Consider the following 15998-nt stretch of genomic DNA (forward strand, 5'->3'; position numbering starts at 1 on the left):
TGGATGCGAGAAGGTTGAGAGAAGTTGCGAGATGAGAGCAGGAACATCACTGCTTATGGACTACTATTGAGCACATGCATCTAAAGATCAAAAGAAACTACCACTGAATTGGGGAGGAGAGTGTTCATTGGTGCGCATCAGCATGCCCTTGTTGGTGATGACCAAGGAAGATGTGAAGAGTGACACATTAACAAAGATGGAAAACAACGGAAGAAGAGAAACAGACAGAGGAGTAAAAAGAGGGGGGAATTACTTCTCGAGCGAGACAGGAGAATGATTGGGTGAAGTACCAGCATACCAAAGAATGATCAGCATCTGAAAAGAGAAAGCAAAGAACTAGCTAGTGCTTGCATGGTAATGGATGACATCATGACTGCCTGGTTGATTGAAGGTGATAACGGAAGGACGAGTACCGAGCACAGCACCATTGTACAAGATAGAGATACATTGCAAGAGAACAACAGAAGAAGTTATCGGAATGCAAATAAGAGACATGGTGAAAGGAAGAGCCGGACTAAGGGAGAAGATAGCGGTGTGCAACATGGTTCCAGCAGTAATAAAGGTAGCCACTCCCTGTGATCAGAGGAAGTACGAAGGGAAGTGAGTGTGGTGGAACACAGAAGGAGAACACTCCTATATGTACTGTTCATCAACAACAATGCAGAAAATTATGGACACTTCAAGGAATTGACAAAGATATGCAGAGCGGAAGGAGGTGATTGTTGCTTGGTGGTGTGGTCGACAAAGTCGACCAGAGGGGGGACTGAAGAGGGAAAATCGAGACCAAACCCATGCCCCCTCACTCCAAGCGCATATATAGAAGAACAGCAGGAAGAACAAGGAGCGCACTTATCATTTGAACCAGGCCCCAGCGCACCCATGGGTGACAAATATGCTGAAACACACCCACTTCACCAACAGTGCAACTTCCATGCTACATTAGAATCAATGCTGCAATATCAGAATCTACAAACACAAAAATCCCTGTTTAAAGGCTTGCAAATGCCTATATGAATTAACATTGTCTAAATGCACAGACAGTTCATTTCACTCACTGAACACTGGCTGCGGGAGCCTTCATCAATGTTCCTAGCAAAACATCCGACCTGCCAAGGCCGCAAATTTCAGATAAAATTGCTTTCTACAGACAGACATTTTTTAATTATCCACAAATGCGAATAAATCACGGCAACCCAGTGTGCTTTTTTTTCTTTCCGGGAAAGAAAGACATTTTCTCAAGGACTCGCACAACATGTAAAACATAACTTGTAACAAGAATGGCGCAGCCCAGCCAATCTGCGCCCAGAGCCCAGGTGCGAACTGCTTGTTCAGCTAAAAAGTTATGGGAACAAAGTCACATTGCAACAAGTTAGAATTAGGTAATGGGGGCTGGCACAGCTAAATCAACCCACTGACGCAAGAGGTTAATATCCAATTATCAGGCTCTCTATAAGGGCTACATAGGTAACCTACCACTTTGCAGCCAATAGCAGGAGGAGATAGGTTTCTGGGAGCTGATCCAATTCTGTGAGGTCAGCTTGCAGTGTGATTATAAAGCTGGCTTGCAAGCCAGCCCCGGGGGAGACGGCGCCTGAACTCGCGATGCACGATGCTCTGTGCTTTTCTTTTGCTTTTTTTCTTTTTTCTTTGCCTATAAATAAATGCAGTTTGAAACATGCTGCTGCCTGCTTGGGACTATGTTGCATTTCTGGGGGCCATATGGGAGGTGTTGGGGCCTCCCATAGCTGGTGAGGGTATGGCTGCTGGCCCCCCACTGCCCTGGGGGGGGGATCCAGCTTCTCCCCAACACTCTGCTGGGGCCGGCCCTTATGGAATTGATTCACGCTCTATAGGGAACGCGTTGATCCTACTTGGGATGCAACGCAACACTTAGTGCTCTTAAGTGCCTGAATTCTGTCACTCTGGGCTGTCCTTCTGGAATGAAGGGGGAGCTTATGCTGGGCAGTTATTTCAAGGAAGCTTCAGCTGCCTTCTGTACAGCACCAGCAGTGGGAGGCTGAGGGGTGCTTCACTGAGAAAGGCAGCCTCCAGGGTGGCCATTCCCTAAAGTTCTCAGTAAAATTGATACGGCCCTTCCAGAAATAATTAATATTATTTATTATGAACGAGAGGCAGAGCTGCACAAAAGCAAAGGAAATGGGCAAATAAAAGGAGAGCAGCAGCGACGGCTAACTTTATCTTCGAAAAGCTTAATCGGCTAACTGGCTCACGCCGCATGACGTAATGGTGGATGCCTTTAATGGGTGCCTTTCTTAAATGAATGAAATATAAAAAAGGAGCACACCAGTGACAAAGGCTCAAGTTCAGCACTTTGCGCTTCTTGCTCCCCCCGGGGTCTGGGATTGAACATGTTGTGTGCCAATGCCCTGCCTAGGCTTGAGAAAGGGACGCCCATGGGCGTTGTGAACATTGTATGGAGTGGCAGGCACTTTGACTCCTGATGAAGGACAAAGATAGGCTTTCATATGGAAGACAATAGATAAAAGACATTGTTTACTCATTACGAGGTTGCCGGTATCCTCCGGGTATTACCGCCAGGATACCGGCAACCTGTAATACACTTACTGGCACTCAGTCCGACGGAATTACTGCCGGATTATGAGTGCCGGTAAGGGTGGTAAATCCGCATTCCATGGAGTGCGATAGGACCCCAAGGGGGGATGGCCGGTATTTCCGGCAACGGTAATACCAGCTATTTTTTGCTGGTAGGGTGGCTGGAATTACCGCCAGCTTTTAGCTGGAGGTAATTCCAGCCGCCCTACCAGTAAACTTGTACGTTGCCGGTACAGTAACGTGCCAGTAAATGGAATGACCGGCGCGTTACGACCGCACCGGCAAGGTCATAATGAGGCCCATATGTGTTTTTGCTTGGTTGCATCGGCCATGCTTCAGAGAACATTTGGAGCCAAAACAGAGTAAAGAGGTGTGGATGAGATGGCCATTTTGAGTGATAAAATAGAGTGATGTTCAGAAATTTCACTTTCCTGGGCTCGTACAACTAGTGCCCAGGCAGATGATACCGTGCCTACAATTTAAGGAGAGATTTATAGGCGCTCTTGACTAGTGCATTCTGCTACAGGTATGGCGCCTGAAAAGGTGTAAAGCAAAAATAAAAACAGAGAGCCACACTAATCACCTAATCATGCCATTTTATAAACTTTACAAGGAGAAAAAGCACTGCCAGATTGTGAACTGATAGCATGCAGACAGATCTCTGTTAGAGGTTAACCTAACTACAATGCTATCATATTGGCCATATCCAATGTAACGTTAAATGCCTTGCAGCTTTTAAGACGCCTTCAATTGTGAGTATGCACCACACTTATAACCACTTCTCTATGCAATTCTTATGGTTTGTCTCAGCTAAAATGTATGCATTTTTTAAAGAGAAAATATTGGTCATAAAAGTTCACCTTGCAGTATCTGATTAATTAATTGGGTGTTGGTTTCTCTGATACCTAAGAAGGCCCTGCCATGTACCAAATACATGAAAGAAGAGTGATAAATACAATAGGCAGAATACAAGACATGCCAGGTCCAGGTGCCACTCAGGATGACTCAGAAATATCAACAAATAATCCGGGAGCTAATTTGATAGCAGAGAGAGGGTTGCCAACATAAACCCATGGATGTGCTTAGTCCTCGTCATGCTATCCTGATTGTTCTTATGAGAGGGGGCAAGCCATGCACTAAGTTATTATATTAGTGCTGAACTGATTATCACAGCAGCCACCAATTGCTTCCGGGAAACAGTTAAAGGAAATTTGAGATTGGCAGCATCAGAGTGCAAAAGTCTGAAATGGCGGCTTGCTGCATTTATTTTATATTTATTCTCCAACCATGAGAAGAAATTGTGGTTCTCTACTGCACCAAAACATAATGTACTTTACCAAACTCTACAGACATGAAATATGGAGTCTGTGAAATGGTATTGCCCAAAAACCTTGAAAAAAACGAATCGTATGGTAGATATGATTGATTATCAGCTGTATGAAAATTTCGTACAGCTGAATATTTCGAACAATTGTACCACAAGGTACCATAGTAGTGAACAAGGGCATCAGGGGTTGCGGGGGTGTCCCCCACTTCCTTCTTTGCTACAATGGTACCGGGGGCTGCAGGGCTGTCCCCAGCTTCATGTACGATAACGGTGTAACCAAAAAAAAGAGGTCCCTGCGGTGCCAGTTCCTAAACACGGAAGTGACGGGAACCGGCGTTGCAGGGAGATGGGGGAGTCAGCGTTAAACCCGCCGCCACCTTTGTTTCCATACCGGGTCATCTCGAGTCCTGCAGGCGGAGGTGTAATTCCTGCCAGGTCTGACCTGGCGGGTTTAACACCGCCCATCTGCAGGCGGACGTGGAAACACCGGCACCATCACGAGATGGTGCCGGTGTTTCCATGGTCCCCCTCCCACTGGCTACCTATAAAAGAGAGGATCATCTTCAAAACCTTGACCCTCACCCACAAATGCATCCACTCTCCAGCACCAGCCTACCTGCCACAAAGGATCCACCCGGCCATGTCCTCAAGACCAACCAGGACCCCCTATAGCAACCTACTCTCTGTACCCATGGTGAAAAAAGCAAGAGCAGGGGGTACCAGCTTCCCCTACCTTGCGGCTCTACACTGGAATGCCCTCCCCACTGCCCTGCGAGCTGAACCTTCTCTGACCACCTTCCGCAAAACCTTGAAAACCACCCTGTTTGCTTGATTCTCTACCGTTTCTCATGTACACCCGCCATATGTATATCTGACCTGTGTTCGCCTCCATGCATAATATGTGGTACACCTATGTGCCCAATGCTGTAACTTATGCATAATATAACTACGTTTTTCTGCAAGTAACAGCGCCACAATGCCCTTGGGCTGCCTGCGCGCTATACAAATGTAAAAAAATAAAATAAAATAAATAAATTCCCATTGAGTCCTATAGCACTCAATGGGAATGGGGATTTACCGAATTCCGCCTCCGGAATTCCCGGGTCACCGGGGTTGTAATGCCCCAGTAATTCCGTGAATCACGGAGGCAGAAAGGTAATACGCGTCCAGCGGTAACCGAGCCGGAAAAACGGGCAGGTTACCGGCGGACTCGTAATGAGGCCCATTGTATTTGATTTCCTTGCAGATACAATCACAGCCATTTAAATTATACCAAATAATTTGAGACATTACTATAAGCAAGAGGTACTCTAATTGAGGTATGTAAACTCTTCAATGAATTGCAATATCCAATTGATGGTAGCTGTGACAATCAAGTTAGCACCAATAATAGCATTGTTGCTGTGCATGTGTGTTCTTCATTCAGCCAGTCGGATATAGATAGCACAGCGTGTAGAGCGCTTACTTTGACATCTGTGCAGAATCGGCTGACACGGGTTCAAATCCCGGCAGCGCCCAACACAGCCTTTCGTCCTTCCGAGGTAATAATAAACAGCGCTCAGATGCCTGAGGTTTCCTAGCAGCTATATAAATGCAAATTAGTATTGTTATTATAGGAGACCAAGGGCGAGTGTATTCTGTGCCTCTGCTGTTTCTAAAAACATCAAGGCAAGATAAAACCGAACAGTATTATTCCTGCAATAATGTGTGCAGGTAACTTTCAAAAGTTTAAAATAGATGGCGAGTTGTTGTCCTTATTTCTAACCTAATATGCTCGACCAATCAGGATGTAGTATAGAAACAGCCAGGATTATCATGCCTCATAAATTGGACTCCAAAGGTCCTCTTTCTTACCCCGCAAAGGGCAATAATTAGACAAAGGTAATATCTGTACCGGCTGAAACACAATGGGCCTCATTACACGGTAGGCGGTGAGCCATGGCGCTATTAGCGCCATGGCTCATGCCGGTAAAATACCGGCACCGCCTTGGCGGAAAGGGGATTTACCGCCCCATTCCAAGGTTGGAGGGGCGGTAAATCCCGTTTCCGCCATTGCCCTTCCCCATTCCCATTTCTGCCCCATAGGGCTCTATGGAAATGGGGAAGGCGCTAATTACGGCACCGCAATTTTGCGGTGCCGTAATTAGCTCTGAGGTCCCTTAGCGGGTTGGATTTTAACGCCTGCAAGAAGCAGGCGTTAAATCCTCCAACCCGCAAAGGGACCTCGTAGTACGGCGGTAAGGGTTAACGGTCACCGTTGCCATTAACGGTGACAATTAACCCTTACCGCTGTCCGTGTAATGAGGCCCAATGTTCTCGTTTGTATTTTGGGTATTACCAACCTGCATGAAGCATAAGGCGGGGCATAGGTCGTTATATATACCCTATTAGGGACGAGATTGAGAACATTGTGTAACAGTCCGAATTTCATGTTTTACAATCTCTGTAATTGTGTTGCATTTTGTTTACTGACTACTAAAGTGGTTGTTCATTTCTGTACATTGAAAGAGTGTCATGCATTAGGCCTTGTTTAATAGGTTGTACTCCTAGATGGCGAAAAACATGTGTTTCTTGATTCAAATCAGAAACTATGACTTAGCCCCTATTACTGTGCTTTGGGGATATAGTTTACATCTCCTGAATTTTGAGGGCTGTGAACGGGGCACCCATCATATATTGCATCATGGCCTGGTGCCTCCTTTTCCTGACCACATGGTAGAGGGGGCAGATCAGTATCCTCTGAGGAGAGCGCTACCTCATGGGCCGGGCTGCACCCGCAGATACGGATGTCTGGTCTGGTTTATCTTTTGAGTAATTATTAGAACTGCAACCTACACCCTTGTACTGGCTTGTATTGGTTTGGGTATCAGTGTAATGAGACTTTGGTAAATACATATAGAAGTCTTATTTGCTGGTCCTTCTGAGTCATTTCTATACATAGTTGCCAGTATATAGACGTGTATCTGTTATCATCCTTTCCGAACATATTGGATCCTCAATGTGTTGTATGTTCTTTATGGTTTTTGAAAATACAATAGACATTGTTACAAAGAATTGCTGGGGCAATGCCTGTAAATTGACTCTATTTTATTTTAAGGAATTCTGACAGAATTTAATGGGCTTTTTGTTTACAACTTTATCTTAATAATCCTATCTTAAAGTATTTATGAGAGTGGTTTTATTGTTATTTAATACTTGTATTATTACTCTGCTTGATATGTTTATTTGAATATTTCAATCTGTGTTTAAGTTCAGTACATAAAGAATCTGAGACCAAAAGTAGAATGCACTGGTGCACAGTAGCCACTACAGTATTGTGGACGTCAATCTCCCTGGCCTTTAAATTCTATTACCCAATTGCCCAAATTCATTTAAACACCAAACACATAAAGGGCCTGAATCATGGAAGTGATTTATAATGGCGCAATCCCTTAGGAAAACATTCCATGAACCAGGCCCTAAGTATCAGACCATCTCCCTCACACTTGGGATCAGCGAATCAACCTGCTAAGCATTCTTGTCATGGACTGTTCTCTGACAGTGGCAACAGTCTCCAGGCTTCATGAGTCACCGTACCTCATTGTGTGAACTGCTTCCATTCTGAATCCTACCTCAAACATGGCCTCAAGAGTCTATTTTTGCCATGACTACTTCTTGTCAAGAACAAGGCCTAGAGACATTCTTTCAGCAGCTTGTGCTATGTGTACGTGCTCCCTGACTCACTAGGAAGTCTCCCGCTGGCAAGATGTGGCAAATGTTCCTACGTGGCAAAAGAATGTATTTAAATATTTTTAGCAAACCTTGCATATAACAATCTAGGCCAGAGTCAAGTGCAGAGCTCAGTCACTTGGCATGAATAAGTAACTTGACCGTGCCGTCACACATTTCATACAGTTTCATTTGACTACCTAATCCCCAAACCTAGTTTGGGGACCACCCACCGACTTACTACATTCTCTACGAATATCTGTACACTTTCACTATCAGTCTTTTTAGATAGAAAATACTTTGGTGAATTATCAAGGTCTCCACAACAATGAGTGGTGATTTGTGCCATGGCTTACCCTATACCTTGACTTCGGGTTATCAAGGTTTCCACATTTTCTTAGATTTCTCACTTAACAGTCAAGGTACGCATTCTTGTTCAATGCTTTCCCAAAAGCAAGAGCCTCCTTCGGTAACTCATTTTACCGCGTGAAGACACAAATTGAAAATATGTGTCTAAACCTAGTGCGCACTGTGCTATCTAGTGCTACCCAAGTTACATGTTTCCTACTCCCCCATTACGTCTCAGTTTCAGCAATCGGTCTCAAGCACACCTCTTACTTTTCTATGGTTAGCATCTCATTATTCAGATCTTTTTGCTCAATAAATGTTCTCTGCTGAGAACTTCACAGTTCCTTGGTAGCGGGCAAGAGCGATATCAAATTCACAAAATAATTGTACATGATTTTTTTTACAATATCATCTCATCATATCTTGATGCTTCATCATTTCTTCATCAAACCTGCAGCAGACCCTCTGTGGCACCTATGACTTCAGTGATGAGTAAGATCACTTTTTTATTTTTATTTGAATTCAGCTGAGAAAACTCAACGTTTTCAAAAACAATTTTAAATTTACATACTTAGGAATTTACAAATGAAAGAGTCAAAGATACATAAAATAATTTGTGAAAAGGAATAGTTATGTTGCGAAACACATGAACAATAACACTTATGAACAATAAATCTTTTGTTTCAGAAAACAAACAACATTTTAGTTAGTAAAACATAAGAACAAATAAATAAATCCTAATAAAACAGGGGCAAGTGTCACCATTGGACTGAGGTGAATTAATATAATTTATTCAGCCAAAAGAAGCAATAAACCCTCCTTCTAACATATAATGTATATGTGATGCAACATACTACAAAAAAAACACATTACTTTAAATCATTCTTTAAGCTCCATATCATTGAACCTGTCCAAATTCAATGCATTCAAAAATTAAAAGCGGCTTTTCGGATACTCATTACGTTGGTTTCCAATATTGTTGACCATCGATCTTCAGGAGACATTCGCCCAAAATAAATCAGATGCCGGTTAAAAGATCTTATTCGCAAATCTGTGTGAGCAGGACAATCCACAATAATGTGTTTCAACGTTTTGTTTACATCTGCATCACCACAAAATCTGCAATAGTTCTGTTTTGGATCAATGAGTTTCGTTCTAACAAGAACTTCTCGTGTTAAATACAGATTAAAACGAAGGCATTGAATCACAGATCTAAGTTGCGTAGACGGGGCCCTGTACATGATCACTTATTTCTTGAGTTAGACCATCATTGCTGATGAGAAATTAATTTAAGAAAAGGTAGCAGACGCTCCACTCCAGAAAGAACATGGCATGACAACCTGTTCTGAGATGAGAATTTGCAGCACACACTTTTTGCACACTGTACCTTTCACAGATATGATATGATATTTTATTTATATCGCTCTCATACACAGGTGTTTCAGAGCGCGACCAGGCAAAGGGAGGGGAACAGTGGAGAGAACAAACACAATGATCTTACTAGGCGCAGTGACATTGACAACGCGCAAGTGCATGGGGAAGTAAAAAGGGGGAAAGTGCCTGGGAGGGGGAGAAATGTGAAAGTGCAGAGCATAAGAGAGGACAAGATAAATTATAAGTGAAATAAATAAATAAATACGGTGATCAGAAACAGTGGTAGTGCAGCCCGTGCGGGCCAAGTGCAAGGTTAGTCAGATAGGGAGTATCTGATCAGTGCAGACAAAGAGTGGGGTGGGGCCTGTATGGGTACAGATGCAGGCCCCAGTGCAAAGGGTGGCCAGGGGGCAGTGCAGGAAATCGACAGGGTGAGCAGGTACCTGGGCCCGAAGGCCAGACAGTGGCCAGGTGCCACAATTGCTGACAGAGAAAGCAGATCAGCAGGGGAGAAGAGGGGGAAAGGCAGAGGCGAAGAGGAAGGTCTTGAGGAGCTTCCGGAACCGTAGGTGGTTCTCCTCAAGTTTCAAGGTAGCAGGTAGGCAGTTCCAGAGGGAGGCCCCCGCAGAAGACAAAGATCTACCACCAGCTTGTTTCTTTGAGAAACGATTGACCCTGAGGGAGTTGGAGGTAGAGGAGCGATGGTCTCTAGAGGGGAGGTATTTACGGAGGGATAGTTGAAGGTAATTTGGACCTAGGCCCCAGAAAGCCTTGTGGATAATGCAAAGGGTTTTAAATTTAATCCTTGCAACCACAGGGAGCCAATGAAGGGATTTCAGAGCTGGAGAGATACGATCCCAGAGCTTGAGGCCAAGGACAATCTCGCAGTCCTGTTCTGGATTAGTTGTAAAGGGCGGAGAGTGGAGGCAGGTAGATTTAGAAAGAGGCTGTTACAGTGGTCCAACCTAGAGAGAATCAGAGCTTGGGAGACAAGGAGCTTCTGAGGGAAGGAGAGGAAAGGAAGAGTGCCTTTAAGGAGGTGCAGTGAGAAGTTAGACTAATTGGAGACATCAGAGATGTGTGCGGAGAAGGAAAATGTGGAGTCAAAGATGACCCAAAGGTTCTTAGCTTCGCTGGTAGGGGCAGAGAGTGAGGGGAAAGGATGGAGGCGGTGTACCAATGAGGAGGATCTCAGTCTTGTTGGTGTTTAAACAAAGATCATTTGCAGCACACCAATTTTGAATGGCGATTAGGCAGTCAGAGATGAGGGAAGGAGAGGAGGTGGCCGAGGGAAGCCTGAAAATGAGTTGGGTGTCATCAGCATAGCACTGGAAATTTGAGCAGAAAATGGAAATGCAGTAGGCGACAGTTGCCAGATTTTGATTGAAAAGCCAGGATGAGAGTTTAGACCCCTGGGGAACACCGCAGGTAGAGAGGGAGATAGAGGATAGGAAGGACCCAAGTTGTACCTGAGAGGGTCGATCAGACAGAAAAGAGGTCAGCCAGGCCAGAGCCTGATCAGTGATACCCAGGTTGTCACGGAGACGATTTAGAAGGGTGGTATGGTTGACCAAGTCAAAGGCAGAGGAGAGATCAAGTAGGATGAGTACAGAGGGAATGTTAGAGTCAAGGTAGGAGAGCAGGACTTCACAGATGTTCAGGAGAGCAGTTTCCGTACTTCTAGCAGCTCTGAAGCCAGATTGGTGGTCATGGAGAGAGCCAACTGAGTCAGAGTGAAGGTGAAGCTGAGAGATGGCAAGTTTTTCCAGGAGCTTACCCAAAAAGGGAGTAATGGAAATTGGGCGATAGTTAGCCGGACAAAAGGGATCCGCTGTGGGTTTCTTGAGGAGAGGATGCACAAGGGAGTGCTTCAGAGGGGAGGGGAAAGATCCAGAGGCAAAGTAGAGGTTGCAGGAGTTGGCAAGGGCCGGAGCAAGGGTATCAATGTGGTCCTTAATAGTTTTGGAGGAGCAGGGATGGACCTGTCTTGAGGAGGCTTTCATAGATTGGACTTGTCTAGCGACCTCATCGGGGGCGAAAAGAGGAAAGGCAGAGAAAGAGGGAGGAGGGGTAGCTGAAGGTGGGTCAACAAGCAGAGAGGGAGAGGGGAGAGGAGCGGTGGAGGAGGAGAGTGAGGACAAGATGTCCTGGGTTTTAGAGATAAAGTGTGAGGCAAGGTCATTGCAAAGAGCCTTTGAGGCGAGAGGATGGGTGGATACTGCGGCAGGGTTGGCCAGCTCCTTGCAGATTTTAAAGAGTTCGGCCGAGTTGTTAGATGCCGCAGAGATATGGGCTTGAATGTGGACTCGCTTCTTGGTATATACAGAGAGACGGTATTGCTGTTGGAGTAGGCGGCAGGCCAGTTTGAAAATGGGAAATAACCATTTGCATATCAGTCTGTGTCCCGCCCACATGGGCAGGCCAGCACCGAAATGCTATGGCAATTCCTCTCTGAACAAGAGTACCAACAGCAACCCCATACACGTGTTTCAGCCTTGTTGGGCCTCATCAGTGAGGTGGAGCTGTGCCTCTCTGAGCACAGTGAGCAGCAATGAGGAATTAATACTTTCTACTTCTTGTGGACATGACTGCCACACTGAATGCACCTGAAAGGTGACGTTACTATTCTTATACATTATTTTATTGCAACATTACTCTTAACAAGAGGATGGCACAGTCAGTGTGTTGTTTTATACCAGAGTGGGAGATTCCTACATTTGACTTTACAGACTTTACAGAGCCCCATGATCCCTTACGATGGAGTGTGCTGATTAGGGGTAATGTCAGCTGTATTCCAAAACACCTGTCAAACCAAAGGTCTCAGGCCCCTGTACAAATCTTATGTGAACCTAAATAACTTTCTTAGCATGTCTTTTTTGCAGGAATTGTGAATATTAAAAAGTCTGTTTTGTGAATAATTATTTCCTCTTTGTTCAGGACCAGAACACTGGTCTGGGCAAGGCAGGCTGCACCATACACTTAGCACTGACACATCACATAGATAGGTGTAGTAATGAGGAATTGCACTAGCTGATGCAATCTTCAGACATCTTTGCAGGGCAGTTAGCAAGCCAGGTGCCACCAACCCAGTTTGCTACATATTGTTTACCTTACAGGAAAAAAGGAAGGTGCACAACATGGGAGGCCAGAAGAAACAAGGCACACCACCACACAGCAGCGTCACAGAGACATAACTTAAATGGACATAGAACCATGAAGAAGAGTGGTTGTGCTCTGCCAGCCAGCAGTGTGCAGCTGAATGAACCTGGAGAGCTGAGAGTGCTGAGGACCAGATGGTGACGCACAACATCAGAGACCTGTATGCGGTGAGAGTTCCCTGCCCACATGAACTTAGATGGGGGATCCAAGTTCTGAGCTCATCCAGGACCCACCTCCTGTACTCTGTTGCTTGACCCACCAAATTACTTCATACATTGCAGTAGTCTTGCCAGACTTTTGCAATCCTGACAAACCCTGTTTAGATACAGATGGTGCAAGTAGCCTAGCATTGAACCTTTGGAGGTGATCTGGGGTCTGGAAAAACCAAAGCGATGGGTATCTTAGGATGCTGATGGATAGGGACTGAAACTAGAGGTAGACCTCAGAAGAGGGTCTGAGTACCTTTCGGAATGTATAACATGGTTCGGTATGGCTCCATGGAGAGGTTCACATGTAGACCCAGGGCAGGGCCATAGTCAACATAGGACCCAACACATGGTCTGAGATATTCCTGGACTAGGAAGCTTGGCAAGGGTCTAGGTATGATGGAGACCTAGGTGCAGCCAAGGCCAGAGTTACTGGGAGGCAGGTAGAGGGGATCAACACCCAAAGGATGCAGGACAGGGCTCAGCATGAGTGAAAGATGAGAAAAGGCATGCTGCTTGTGGCAAGATCTGTACTATCATTCTGTGTTCAAATGCAATCTGTAATTACTAAATGCTGCATCCACTGTATTTACCAGACATGCACTACTACAAAGTCCAATTTGGGAGAAAGGAGATGATAAACCAGTATGTCCCAATGCCGCCACTGATTGGGTTCCATGTCTTCAAATCGTGGCACAAATGGCCGTGAATACAAAAGATTGCGGCAAAAATGCAGTGGTTTTGCCGCCACAATCATGTAAAGGATGCGGGGGACACCCCTGCAACCCCCGGACCCATTATAACATTTAAGTGGAGCGATGGACACCCCCGCAACCCCCGCTCCCCTTAAGTGGTATAATGGGGTATACTTTTACCAGGTTCAAACCACAGCATTTTTTCCGTGATTTTTTTTACCGCCGACATTTTTGCCACGATTTTATTACCTGATACCACTGATTGGACACAAGTCATTGGATCAAGTGTGTAATTTTCTATAGAGCAAAGTCATTTGCCAGACCGGGATTTCCCAATCGATGCCCCGGGAAACAGACCTGGGTTATACAAGAATGAATATCCTTTGTCGTCCAGCTTAGTGCATCAACATTGCCTTGTGTGTTCTGGTATCTGCAGAAGATGCCATATGCAAAATTCTTTTGTCTCCACAACCAGCCAGGTGACTGCGCAGACATTTTGTTGTGATGCCTCCAGCCGGTAAACTGCATTTCAATCTGTGTGTGAGTGATGAACGCAGGCAGCAGACAGGCCCGCTTCCCGCCTTTGAGGCATTTAGAATCTTTGTTATACTGGTGAGTGCTGGCTGCAGCATTGTTAAGTGTAGAGACACAATATCTTGTATAATTCAATGAAAGAGACTCTTGGCATATACTCATATTATCCAATTTAACTGTCTCTGTTGATGTTTCCGACCCAAGGCAACAACGATGTGAATTCCTCGCGACGCAGTGTCTACGGACTAAAGAAATAATGTTTTTTTCAAGGAAAACGGTGTAATGTTTGTTCTTTCTGATTAGAAGCATTAATTGCTGCAGGCATGCTTCATTTTCTTAATTTTGTATTTTGAAACTTTGTTATTTATGTAGGACATGGTGTTTCGACAAGGAACGCGTACGTTGCTACGTACAGTGGTCAGGGTGTTACCGCATGGACACTGAAGCAGAAGATGTTAGGCGTGAGGTTGGACATTCAGTGAGGAGAATTCTTTTTTTTGTTTATTAAATGAGTAAGTTTGTTACAAACTTTTTTCATTATGTGAGATCTGTTTAGAAAAGAAAAGATAAACAACATAGCAAAGCAAGGCATGTAACAACTAAATGAAAGGAAAAAATCAGTCAGAAGGCTCTTCCAAAAATAAGATTACTAAACTATTCCATGGGTGGCTTCAAAGCTGTCATCTCCAGGAGAAACTAAATATATATGGGATAGTCTCTAGAAGTCTTTGGTAGAGGCGATTTCGATCCGAAATTGTAGAACAGCAAATATCACGTTTTTTTCTTCTCCCAAAATGAGAGAGTTCCATCTTTCCTCTCGTGTTAACCGGGAAGATGTCGCTGGTAGCCGCTCGCTATATTTTCTTCTTATGTCCATCAGGGCTTCACACTCCATCACTATATGGTATAGAGTTTCCATCTGCAGTATATGTTTGCAGAAGCGGTGAGAATGCATTTGTAAAGGATATCAGAGAGGAGTATATTCAGAGTGATATTGATACATTCATGATCATGCAAGCGGGTTGATGGGGGGTAATTTGCAGAGGGAGTATTAGAACTCCTTCACCGAAGGAGTATTAGCGTTCCTTACTAGAAGAGGAGAACAAGGTTTAAGGTCGAACAAAGCACACATTTTGGTGATGCTTTTATTTCAGAAAGAAGGGAGTGTTAGTGATAGGGGCGAGAAGGGAGAAGTAGCGGAAATGGAAAGATGCACCAGTTGGGGAAGGGGAGGTGAGATTGAGGAGGTGAGGGATGTGGTGTCTCTCATGTCCGCGGTTGAGCCAATGAAGTTTGCTGTGGACTGCAGTGGAAGAATGATGGCCTTCATGAAGGTGAAGTAACACACAAAAAGCCCCGCGAGCCACAGAGTGAATAACCCTTTAGCCTGGACAGTTGTAACTGCCTCAACAGTCAAAGATCAACAGGACGACCTTATCCTCAAAGGTTCTATGGAATCGTGTGTGTATAATATACCATGATGTCATTGGGCCGATCGCTTAGTTCCTTCTCAGAATTCTCAGATGGTGATGGTAGGGAAATATCTGAGACATGAGGCGACACCGTAACTAGGGAGTACGAGTTTGGGAGGAGCGGGGAGATGGAAGCAGCTACAAGAGCAGGTAGGGGGAGTGTGTAGCCCATGAGTAGATATGAAGACCATTGACAGAAGTTTGCAGAGGGTCTGGTTGTGCATAGAGAGTCAATTCGTGTGGATGCGGTTGGGACAGGTGGCGAAGAGCAGAGGAGCTCAAAAACGGTGCAAGTTTAAAAGTCAAGGATTTTGTTGAAAGAGCACAGAAATAGAGGGGAATGTCCAAGATGAGGCTCTAGCAGTAGTGAAGTCAACTAAATATAAGAGAGAAGATAAGACATTTTGTGGTGTCTCAGGTGAGATGATGGCAAATTTACCCGATGTTCAATAGCTTGATTCTAGCAGAAGTGGCAGCAAATGTCTTGAAATGTTGGAACACCAGATTGCGGTCAAAGGGGACCCTAAGATTGCAATCCTTGTGGGTGAAGAGGTTACAGGGAAAGGATATTGGCAAGAGGAGGTAGAGTAGGGTGTTCTGG

Source organism: Ambystoma mexicanum, chromosome 14 (genome assembly GCF_040938575.1).
Source record: "Ambystoma mexicanum isolate Mex_15411 chromosome 14, UKY_AmexF1_1, whole genome shotgun sequence".
Taxonomy (NCBI): Eukaryota; Metazoa; Chordata; class Amphibia; order Caudata; family Ambystomatidae; genus Ambystoma; species Ambystoma mexicanum.